Source organism: Pongo pygmaeus, chromosome 6 (genome assembly GCF_028885625.2).
Source record: "Pongo pygmaeus isolate AG05252 chromosome 6, NHGRI_mPonPyg2-v2.0_pri, whole genome shotgun sequence".
Taxonomy (NCBI): Eukaryota; Metazoa; Chordata; class Mammalia; order Primates; family Hominidae; genus Pongo; species Pongo pygmaeus.
Genome location: NC_072379.2, coordinates 53,727,485 through 53,738,401, shown reverse-complemented (window position 1 = coordinate 53,738,401; position 10,917 = coordinate 53,727,485).

The following is a 10,917-nucleotide window of genomic DNA, read 5'->3' as shown; positions in this document are numbered from 1 at the left end:
GTGCAACTCTTCAATGGGCTGGTAATTAGGAGCATCCCAGGGAGTCAGAGCTCAAGTACCTCATGGCCAGGAACTGTGTAGGCCTCCTTTACTTACATCTAAATGTTTTCCCATGGTCCAACTGGAATACGAAAGTTACCTCCTAAGAGTCTAACTTTATCACTTCTTCTAACCATCTAGATATCTGCTGGTAAACTCAAGACATCTCTAATTCTTCCTCTTTCCACTAGAGATTAAATGCATTTTTTTCACATAAAGATGGACTTTAATCTAATGTAGTTATGCATGCATATAAATGTCCAAATGAGAGCCAAGTTGGGAAATATGGCCATGTGTTGATGTGATGTCTTGGAACAAGGAAGGACACCTCAGCAGAGGTGTTTTGAGGGCTATACCAACATGCTGATGTGATCCCTTATCAAAGCACTCTAGAGCAGCCATTCTTAAATATTTTGGCCTCAAAAAGACCAAACAAGTCCTTTATGATTGCTTATGTGTATTGTATGCATTGATATTTACATGGATATTTATAATCCATTCATGTTAAAAATTTAAAATGAAAAAATATTTGTTTATAAATCATTTACAAATAACAATAATAAACTCACTATATTAACAGAAATATCTTTTATATGAAAATAACTATTTTCAACAAAATTTAGTGAGAAAAGTGACATTGTTTTAACTTCATGCAAATCTCTTTAAGTTTGACTTAATAGAAGACAGATTTTCATATCTTCTGCATTCAATCTGTTGCAATATGCTGTTTTGATGGAAATATATAGGAAAATCAGTCCTCACAAATACGTAGTTAGCAAAAAAAAGAAGTATTTTAATCTACCTCTGCACTTAATCTGTTGCATTATAACCTGCCATGTAACCTCTGGAAAATTCCACTGTACACATGACAGAACAAAAATGAAAAAGGCAAGTAACATCTTAGTACTGTTAGAAAAATAGTTTTGACTTCACAGACCCCCAAGATTTTCAGACTTGGCCCCCACTTCCCCACTCTCTCCACCCCCCATCCTAGTTCTGGACCATGCTTTGGAGACTGAAGACTGCATCTTCAAAGAAAAGCAGTGTGTTCCTTTCTTTACCAGTAGACAGCCATTGCTGTAACACTGTTCTCTTGGACACAAAGCTGAGGCAGGTGAGGCAGGCAAGCTAAGGGACCATTCGCATCCATTTGCAGAGCTGGTAAAAGTGCTAACTATAGCCAATGCCGATTGAGGCTTCGTTCCAGGCAACAAACACCTCAGCAGGTTCACCTGGTGATTAAACCCACCTCTGCTGGGGGCAAGAACCTGATGCCCTACTTACACTGGGGACAGGTGATTGCTTGAATTGAGGAAGAGAATAGTCAAGATTCACCTCAAAGTCAATGGCATTTGCCAGGGTTCTGAGTTTGAGCAACAAACAGCACTCATGTTTGTCAGAATGAGCCTCTGAGCCACCTCCCCGTGAACTTGAACAGTTCCGGCTCTGAGAATATGTTTCCCCCAGATATCTGCTTGTCCAACATCCTTGCTTTCCTCAGATCTTTGTCCACATGGTACTTTCTAAGAGAGGTCCACCCAGACTACATCATTTAATACTGCAGCTGCCAGCCCAGCAATCCGGATGCCCGACTATCCAGCATTTTTCTTTTGCAGTAGTATGTATTTCTTTCTAACATACTGTACAATGTGCTTATTGGCTATGTTTATTGTTTATTGTTGATATTTCTCATGAGACAATTATCTTTGTTTGATTCAGTGTTGTATTCCCAAGGACAGAACCACACCCAAAATTGAGTAGACACCAATAAATATTAGCTTAATGAACGCACAGGTAATATTTACACATGGAGGGGCAAAGGAGAACATCAGCTTCCTATAAGCAGCCTATAGGGAAGGCAGAGCTGAGCATGCTTGGTTTATTCTCTGCAAATTCATGATGCATGGTTCAGCCATTCCTTTTCATCAGAGTGACTGAAGGGCAAATAGGAATTGGGAATGTGACATCTCCACAATGAAAGAAGACATCAGGAATGGAAAAGAAGAACCCACCCCAATATCCCCAACTGTTTGTTATTAACTCATTTGCACTTGACTCCTAAGCCCATGCTCAGTTTAAGCCTGTGGTGATCCTCAGAGATCAGAAGTTCCAGCAAGAGCATTCTGCTCCCTCTTCAACAGGCACTCCCCAAGTGCCAACCATTGCACCTGGGCCCTTTATTTCCCTATTGTTTCTCAGTTCCAAAGCCAGCCTTCTATTCCCTTCTCTTGATGGTGGGGTGAGTACTTTGCAAACCAAATTTCTCAGACTACCTCAGTCATTGACTTCCTGTCTGCCAAAAGGAGATAGGCAGGAGACTGGAAGCAAGCAAGAACATAATTGTTGGGGGGAGGTCAGGGGTGGCAGCGGGCAGTTCTTCCTCCAAGCCCCAGCTTTGCCATCTCCTCAGTTACTAGCAGCATCCAGGCACTATTTGTCCTGAGTTGTGTGGAGCTCACCCCCAGAGTCCCAGCATCAGCCCTGGGGCCTCCTCTGAACCCTCAGGATAGTTCTACCCTTTACTTTTCGTTCCTCCCGTTTTAGGAATATTAGCAGCTTTCTGCAGTTAGACTTTCTATGTTACTCCTCCTTCCTGCTCTTTCAGTCCTCCAATAGCCATGGGATCAGTTCCTTGCATTGAGTCTCTCTATCTGAAATACCTAGTGTGGTTTCTCTTTCTTTGCCTGGATGGCCCTAACTCATACAGCTTCTCTGTAGATACTTTTGGGAACATCAAGTGGACAAGTTAAAATTCATCCCCAGGGAGCTCTGATGTGGGTCAGAAAATTTACTAATTAAATTTCTACAAGACTGCAAATCCATTCCTTATCGCATTTCTCTTCCAGAAGTATGCTATTCTGCATTGCCCAATATAATTGGGGTGACCATACATACCAATGCACCCAAGACAGTCCAGGTTTTTGCCTGTTATGCCAGCAAAATTATTAATATAGCCTCCTTTCTCTCTAGAAACTATGTAGTTTGAGTGATAAATTATATGGTCACTCTAAATATAGACCATCATATGTTCTACAGTGAAATTCAATGACAATATTAAGATACTCCAGCAAGGAGGCATCACACTACCTGACTTCAAGCTATACTGCAAGGCTACAGTAACCAAAACAGCATGGTACTGTGTACCAAAACAGATATATAGACCTACGGAACAGAACAGAGGCTTCAGAAATAATGCTACACATCTACAACCACCTGACCTTTGACAAGCCTGACAAAAACAACCAATGGGAAAAGGATTTCCTATTTAATATATTGTGTTGGGGAAACAGGCTAGCCATATGCAGAAAACTGAAAGTGGACCCGTTCCTTACACCTTATACAAAAATTAACTCAAGATGGATTAAAGACTTCAATGTAAGACCTAAAACCATAAAAACCCTAGAAGAAAACCTAGGCAATACCATTAGGACATAGGCATGGGCAAAGACTTCATGACTAAAACACCGAAAGCAATTGCAACAGAAGCAAAAATTGACAAATGGGATCTAATTAAACTAAAGAGCTTCTGCACAGCAAAAGAAACTAACATCAGAGTGAGCAGGCAACCTACAGAATGGGAGAAAATTTTTGCAATCTATCCATCTGACAAAGGGCTAATATCCAGAATCTACAAAGAACTTAAACAAATTTACAAGAATAAAACAAACAAACCCATCAAAAAGTGGGTGAAGGATATGAACAGACACTTCTCAAAAGAAGACATTTATGCAGCCAACAAACGTATGAAAAAAGGTCATCATCAATGGTCATTAGAGAAAGGCAAATCAAAACCACAGTGAGGTACCATCTCATGCCAGTTAGAATGGCAATCATTAAAAAGCCAGGAAACAACAGATGTTGGAGAGGATGTAGAGAAATAGGAATGCTTTTACACTTTGGTGGGAGTGTAAATTAGTTCAACCATTGTGGAAGACAGTGTGGCGATTTCTCAAGGATCTAGAACCAGTAATACCATTTGACCCAGCAATCCCATTACTAGGTATATACCCAAAGGATTATAAATCATTCTACTATAAAGACACATGCACACATTTGTTTATTGCAGCACTGTTCACAATAGCAAAGACTTGGAACCAACCCAAATGTCCAACAATGATAGACTGGATAAAGAAAATGTGACACATATACACCATGGAATACTATGCAACCACAAAAAAAGGATGAGTTCATGTCCTTTGCAGAGACATGGATGAAGCTGGAAACCATCATTCTCAGCAAACTAACACAGGAACAGAAAACCAAACACTGCATGTCCTCACTCATAAGTGTCAGTTGAACAATGAGAACACATGGACACAGGGAAGGGAACATCACACACTGGGGCCTGTCAGTGGGTGGAGGGCTAGGGGAGGGATAGCATTAGGAGAAATACCTAATGTAGATGACGGGTTGATGGGTGCAGCAAACCACCATGGCACGTGTATACCTATGTAACAAACCTGCACGTTCTGCACATGTATCCCAGAACTTAAAGTATAATAAGAAAAAAAAGACAAAAAAAGATATTCAAGCAATAAAATACCAATTACAAGATATTCCAAATTTGAATATAAACTCCTTCTCATCATGAATTTTCTGAAATTAAAATTAAAAGATTAAGTTCAATGATTAATGTACAAAGATATTAAACCCCAAAGGAGTTAAAGTCCAAAATCATATTCTCTTCACCTTGTAATTAAAAGTTTAAAGAAAATTAATGTCCAAAATATATCCCAATTTCTTATTCAACCTCTTTGTTATATTTCTCAGTGTTCCTAGGCTATGCACAAATGTTGGAGTTGAGATGTCCAAATATAACTTCTTTTTTCCTCATGAGCATCTTCAACAGATTATAAAATAAAACAGAGAACAGAGAAGAGACTAAAACAACACCCTTATTACTAACAAATGTGGCTTGTGCCTACAGGCAAGAAAGCCTGCTAACAATGAACTCTAGAACTGGTCTTCCCCACTGTGGCATAAACAGCTACTATTCACCCATGTGTGTGTTTGTCCCCTCTTCCGGGCACAACTACACTATATCTTTCTCAGCCTCCGTTATGGTTAACTCTGTTCATGTGATTGAATTTCGGCCAATGGAATGTGGAAAAAATTCTGTGCACCCTCCTAACATGGTCGATAAGAATTTCCCAAATGTGTTTCATGCTTTCACACCCTCCCCTCATTTGCAAGCTGAATGAAGAGGACTTTCAGGGCTTAAAAGAGGGCAAAGCCACCAGATGGAAGAACACTAGGTCTCAGCATTACTGCATGGAATAGAGCCTGTTTCTTTACCACCGATCCTCATTGAACAGTGACATAAGTGAGAAACAAACATTTATTTTTGTTCCACTACGGAATGTTTGGAAGTTGTCTGTTTCACTGGTTAGCCTATCCTGACTGAAACACCCAGAAAATCCCTGGAAGCCCTGAGGCAGGACAGGTTTTCCTGTGGCAGGAAGTGAACTGCTCAGGTGAGACAGAGACGCGGAAGAAACTTCTGACCCTATGGACAGCTCCCCCCAAGAAAAAGAGGGCGAGGCTGAGCTGAGCATGCTCAGTAGAATCTTTCCACATTCAATCCAAGCAGCTTAAGCCCCTCTTTCTTCCCTGGTAGGAGTGAGGGAGCTTCTTTCCAGAGGCTAAAATAATCACACCGCCACATGGAAGGAAACAGCTCCCCACCGAAATGTGTTTTCTTTTTGTGCAGCTTTTTCTTGATGTCTAGAAATCTTTCCCTTTGCTTCCCATCCAGATTCTATATACTGTTTCTCAAGACATACCCCGTCTTGGCATCCTTAGCAGGTATAAGACAGAGGGGCACTACATTTCTGTCTTCTGACTAGCCCATGAATGCTAGTCATATGGTTGCCTTTGGGCAAGCTTGGGTGAGAGTTAAAGGAGAAACAGCCCTTCCTGACCTGTCTCCCCACCTGCTCCAGATTCCAGAGTCCATGAAGGATCATTCTCAGCAGACATAATAAGGATCCTGGATGCATTCTTCTTTTTAACAATGAGGTCATTTCCTCACAAATCACCAGGCTCTTCCTAAGGGAAGTTTGCACCCACAGCAATGCCCAGAGTCCACCTGCCTTACAGACCCACCTTCCTTCTCTGCCTTTATTTGAAAAGGAGAGAGAAAAGCTCCAATCTTCATCATAACAAAACTAATGCTGGGATGAATCCACTTCAATGTGCTTGCCATGCTCGTAGTCCCTACTGAGGGACAATGCCCTGCATAGCCCTGGATACTTGGGCCAACGTTTTGTCCCACATGGCCTCCACCTCCCAACCAAAACAGATGAGGCAGAGGTGGACGCCCATGGATTGGTCAGCACACTATGGCTGAGAGATAAGCCAGTTAATGGGAATTGAAACCCAAAGTTCATGATGTAGAATTCCAATGAGATAAGTCACAATGAACCATCTAAAAACCACGAGACAGCAGGACCCATGAGTAAATGGAGGAAGTCACCTCATGGAGAAAGGACAATGGCACAGTTGTAGTGGGACATGCAAATGATGAGAGGACAGCGGAGGGACAGGAGGCAGAGTGCACAGCCTGGAGGAAACAATTCACAGAGATATCTTGGAACCTGTCCATTGTTCAGTGCTTTCTTTCCATGTCTATGTTTATAATAAGCCCCTTTTTCCTTGACCTGACTTGGGTGGTCAAGGTCACTGTGCCTTGCCTGATTGAGACAACTCATTTCCACAATTGCATTAGACTGTGATAAGTGATCCAGAAAACCATGATCATATGGGCTTCTCCTCTTCCTACCTAAAATAGCAGATGCCTTGAGCTACAAACTTTGGGAAAAGGGTATGAATAAACACTAGATAGTTTTGCAAGATTTGCACTTTAGGGAGAAAGGAGAGTAAGCTAGGTGAATTATTGGGATATTCTTTAGGTTACTATGACGTTTGGAGGTTACAGTTAGAAAAAAAAGTTTCCTGCAGCAAAACCCGTGCCACATTGAAAAATTCTTTAGACCACATGGGAGGTCTTCAAGGAAATCATGGTGCTGGTAAAAAAAAAAAGGGGGTGGGAGAGAGATTTTGACTTTCTCTTCTTCTGGGGATGGGAGAACTACAGCCAGGCCTCAGTGTCATCTTTCCACCCAGGAGCAAGACTGAGCCCTTCCACTGTGGGACGTTGAGGCCTGAATAAGACCCTTTCAAGCAAAGGTGAAAGAAGCTCTGAGTATAAGTACCCATAAACATGGGCTACTGTAACATAGGAACTCAGAACCCTAATCATCAAAGCCAATGAATGTCTCTAAGAAAGGGAGTGATTGTCCTGACAGAGTTTTAAGAGCCAAAAGGCTTTGTGGACTCAACCTCCAAAACAGAACAGATGGGAGGAGGGATGGTGAGAAGGCTTATTCCCAAGCCAAGCCCTGGAGAGGATGGCAAAGTGGCAGGTGGAAAGCATGGTAGATGTGGAGTCCCATGTGAGATAGGATATCCCAGCTGATGCCTCACAAATCCTCGCACTTGCTGCCTCTCATTGCACCTCCTATTTCTATCTTCAGTAAATGCTTGAGGCTATTTGGAGCCCAGAAGCCAGCAGCTGGAGGGAACAGGCAATTGGCCAGGCCATCTCCTCAACCCAAGGAAGGCAGGCCTGGGGCAATGCCCACTGGCCAGTAACATCAGAGGGCCCACTGGAAACACATCCAAGTCCCTGTGACTCACAACTGTCATAGCTGCGAAGCAGTGTCATCTTTCTTCCTGAAGATTTCCTGTATCACCCCAGGAGCAACAGGGATGATTGATGTTTGCTCTGGAAATAAGTAATGGGTCACTGGGGACATGAATAGAACTATAGCTTCCTTAAGAAGCAATCTCTCTTAAGAAATTATAAAGCAAGTGGCTCCCTTGCTCAGTGGTGTCTGTGGCATTGTACTCCCAGCCTTTCAGGATAAGTCTAAAACAGTTTGGTACTCAATTCCAAGCTCATCTATGGAAAAGGAGGAACTCTGAAATCTGTAGAATAAATAAAGTAATGAGCTATGCCTACCGTAAATGGAGAAAATCCAGCCAGTATTATTGAAAACTTTCAGTCTTTAAAATTTATAACATGGAAAGCTATACTATACTGAAGTATCTGAGTCTCCCCAAAAACAATGACATTAGGGAGGAAATCAAATGAGAGGAATCTAAGATTGACAGTTCAACTAGCCAAATCACCAAATAATCTGCAGGCACAGTGGGATAGTGGACTGTTATTAAATAAACCCCTGGTGAATTTTCTTTATTAAAGAGCAAGAAGTCAGCAGGTTTCAAAGCCCTGGGAAAGTAGGGATGTAGACCCTTTCAGCGATAGCTAAAAGTGAGAGTTAGGAAGGGTCTAAAACCTCTGCTCCTCCTTCACTAGAAAGCCAGCCCTGGAGAGGGAGGGACCAGGCAGCAGCCCCACTCTGCACCACACAGCCCTCTGTTACTCCCGCCTAGCCTATTAGTCTCTCTCTTAGCCTGACCTAAGTTAACTCTAACCCAAGTAAGGAGAAAATCAAAGTTGGGAATTTCAGCATTCCTGACCAAGAAAGTTTGAGGGTCAATCTGCAAAAAAGTAAGCCCCAAAGTCAAGGAAAGGGAATGAGATCTGGACACACAGCTGCACTCAACATCTATCATGACTCTCAGCAGGATGTACCACTGGGCACAGCAGTGTCTACGCTTGTCCAGCAGACATGGCAGGGTGAGCTTGCTCTTGGCAGAAGAGAGAAACCTCCCACTAAGGGAAGAAGGAGCTGGGTGCATGAGATTGGCCCAGTAAGACAAACCTTCTCCTCAAAATAAGAGGGGCAGCTCTCACAGTATTGTGGTCTTGGTCACTTGTGTTTGTTCCCTGAGTCAGTTTCCATGGACTCCCATTTAAACCCCGGGGTTAGGCAGGCAGGGTCACTAGAAGCCTGTGAGGCATTAGGACTACTCTGTCCCCCTCTGACAAAATATAACACAGATGGAGAAAGAGGTGCTGCTGACCCTTAAATCTCCAAAGGCCTGAATGGGGGTGTCCCAGAGCAACAAACTGCCTACTTGCAACAAGCCTGCTTGCAGAAGACAGGACTTCGGCCAGAGAGGAGACCAACCACTCCTGAGGACCTGCCCCTTGCTGCCTCTCATTGAACCTACTGTTTCTATCATTGATAAAGGAAAGATGTTGCATGCACCACTCTATTTAGCATTTAAGGTCAAGGTTCTGGGGAAATGAGTCCCACAACACTGGCAGGAAGAACGTCTACTCCATGACAGGGCTGCCACAGTATGGTAGCAGACAGGACTTTTCATCAATGACAGCCTCTGGAAACCATAGGGAGAAAGTGTCCTGCATAACCAAGCGGAGGCAAAAACCAGCGAAGCATGGATTAGACAATGAAACGATTCAAGTGAAACAACAAAACAATACAAGGGGGGGATATAAAGGCCCAGTACTGCAAAGTGATTAATCTAAAACGCAAATTTGATGACATCAGATCCTGTTTAAAATCTCTGCCTTTTCTCCATTCCCACACACCCTCTCCTATCAGACATAATGAACTACTGCTAGGATTATTGCAGTAGTCTTCTGACTGTCACCAGTCTCACCTCACTGTACTCCTCTACTTCCCCACTGCTTTCACAACAATCCGTGTAAATCTCCAAACTCTTCAGGGCCCTCCTTACCTCTAGCAATGTTCCCCGACTTCCTACACCCTTGGGGCAAAAGTCTACACACAGTATAGGCCTTATAACAGCCTCCATCCATTCATTCATTCATTTAAAAAATATTTATCAAGTGCCAACTCCATCCCAGACTACTGTTAAGAGTGGTAGGGAACAGTAAACCAAAGACCAAAAGTCCCTGACTTTAGGAAGTTACATTCTACGGGCAAAATTTAGCACCCCTCTGTGTTCAGCTCTTCTGCATTCAGTGGTGTAGGCGCGGGCTTTTACCAGCTCATGGAGACCAAGGGTGCGCATCTCTTCCCAACTCTGCATTCAGTGATATTGCTTTGGTAGCTTGAAATCAACCTGGGTGGAAATATTTACACCATGGAAATCAGTAGTCACTACAAATATGCAGACACTAGGCTTTTTCTTTTTCAAGAACAGGTTGTTGAACATTTACCAGCATACTTTTGTACCTTAGCCCAGGCTGCTCTCTGTGCCTAGAAATCTCTTCTTCTTGTCATCTGCCTGATGAACACCTACCTTCAAGACTTAATTCAAATATCAAAGCAGTTTTGGGCCCAAGAGGGAGAGCAGACTCCTCCCTCTGAGCTGCCTCTGTACCATGCGCACACCCAGAACACCTTCAGCACTTACCTAGTCATGTGACTGTCACCCCACTGTACTGTAAATTTCTTGGAGCCAGGGATGAGTCAGACATGACTCATCAATATCCTCAGCCCCTGGTATAGTGCCTGGCCCAGTTTCTGGACCACTCTAAAATAAATTCCTGTTGAATAAATTTGGAGCCAGGAAAAAATATATATCTTATTTTAACAGCTGTCATCAGACTTCATTTTAGGAAAGGAATCAAGTATGAGGTGAAATGAGCCCAAATTGTGGAAATGACCATAGGATATTTAGGTATAGTAATATGTAACACTGAGATTTCCTTTTCTGAGCTAAAATTATTCCATACCTACAAGATATTCACAATGTGAATGCCTTATATAAATGGTTGGACTGGTGAATGTTAAGAAAAATGGCTGAGTTCTATACCTGAGTTAATGGGGTGCAGAACAGGGAAGACATGAGCAACAAGCACGGGGATCCCTAGACTGAATTTGCTCAGAATAAGGAGGCTGGAGCCAGAAGTGACCACAATTAATAAGTCCCTGGGGAATTTATGAAAATCTTGTGAAGCTCTAGGTACTTCAGAAT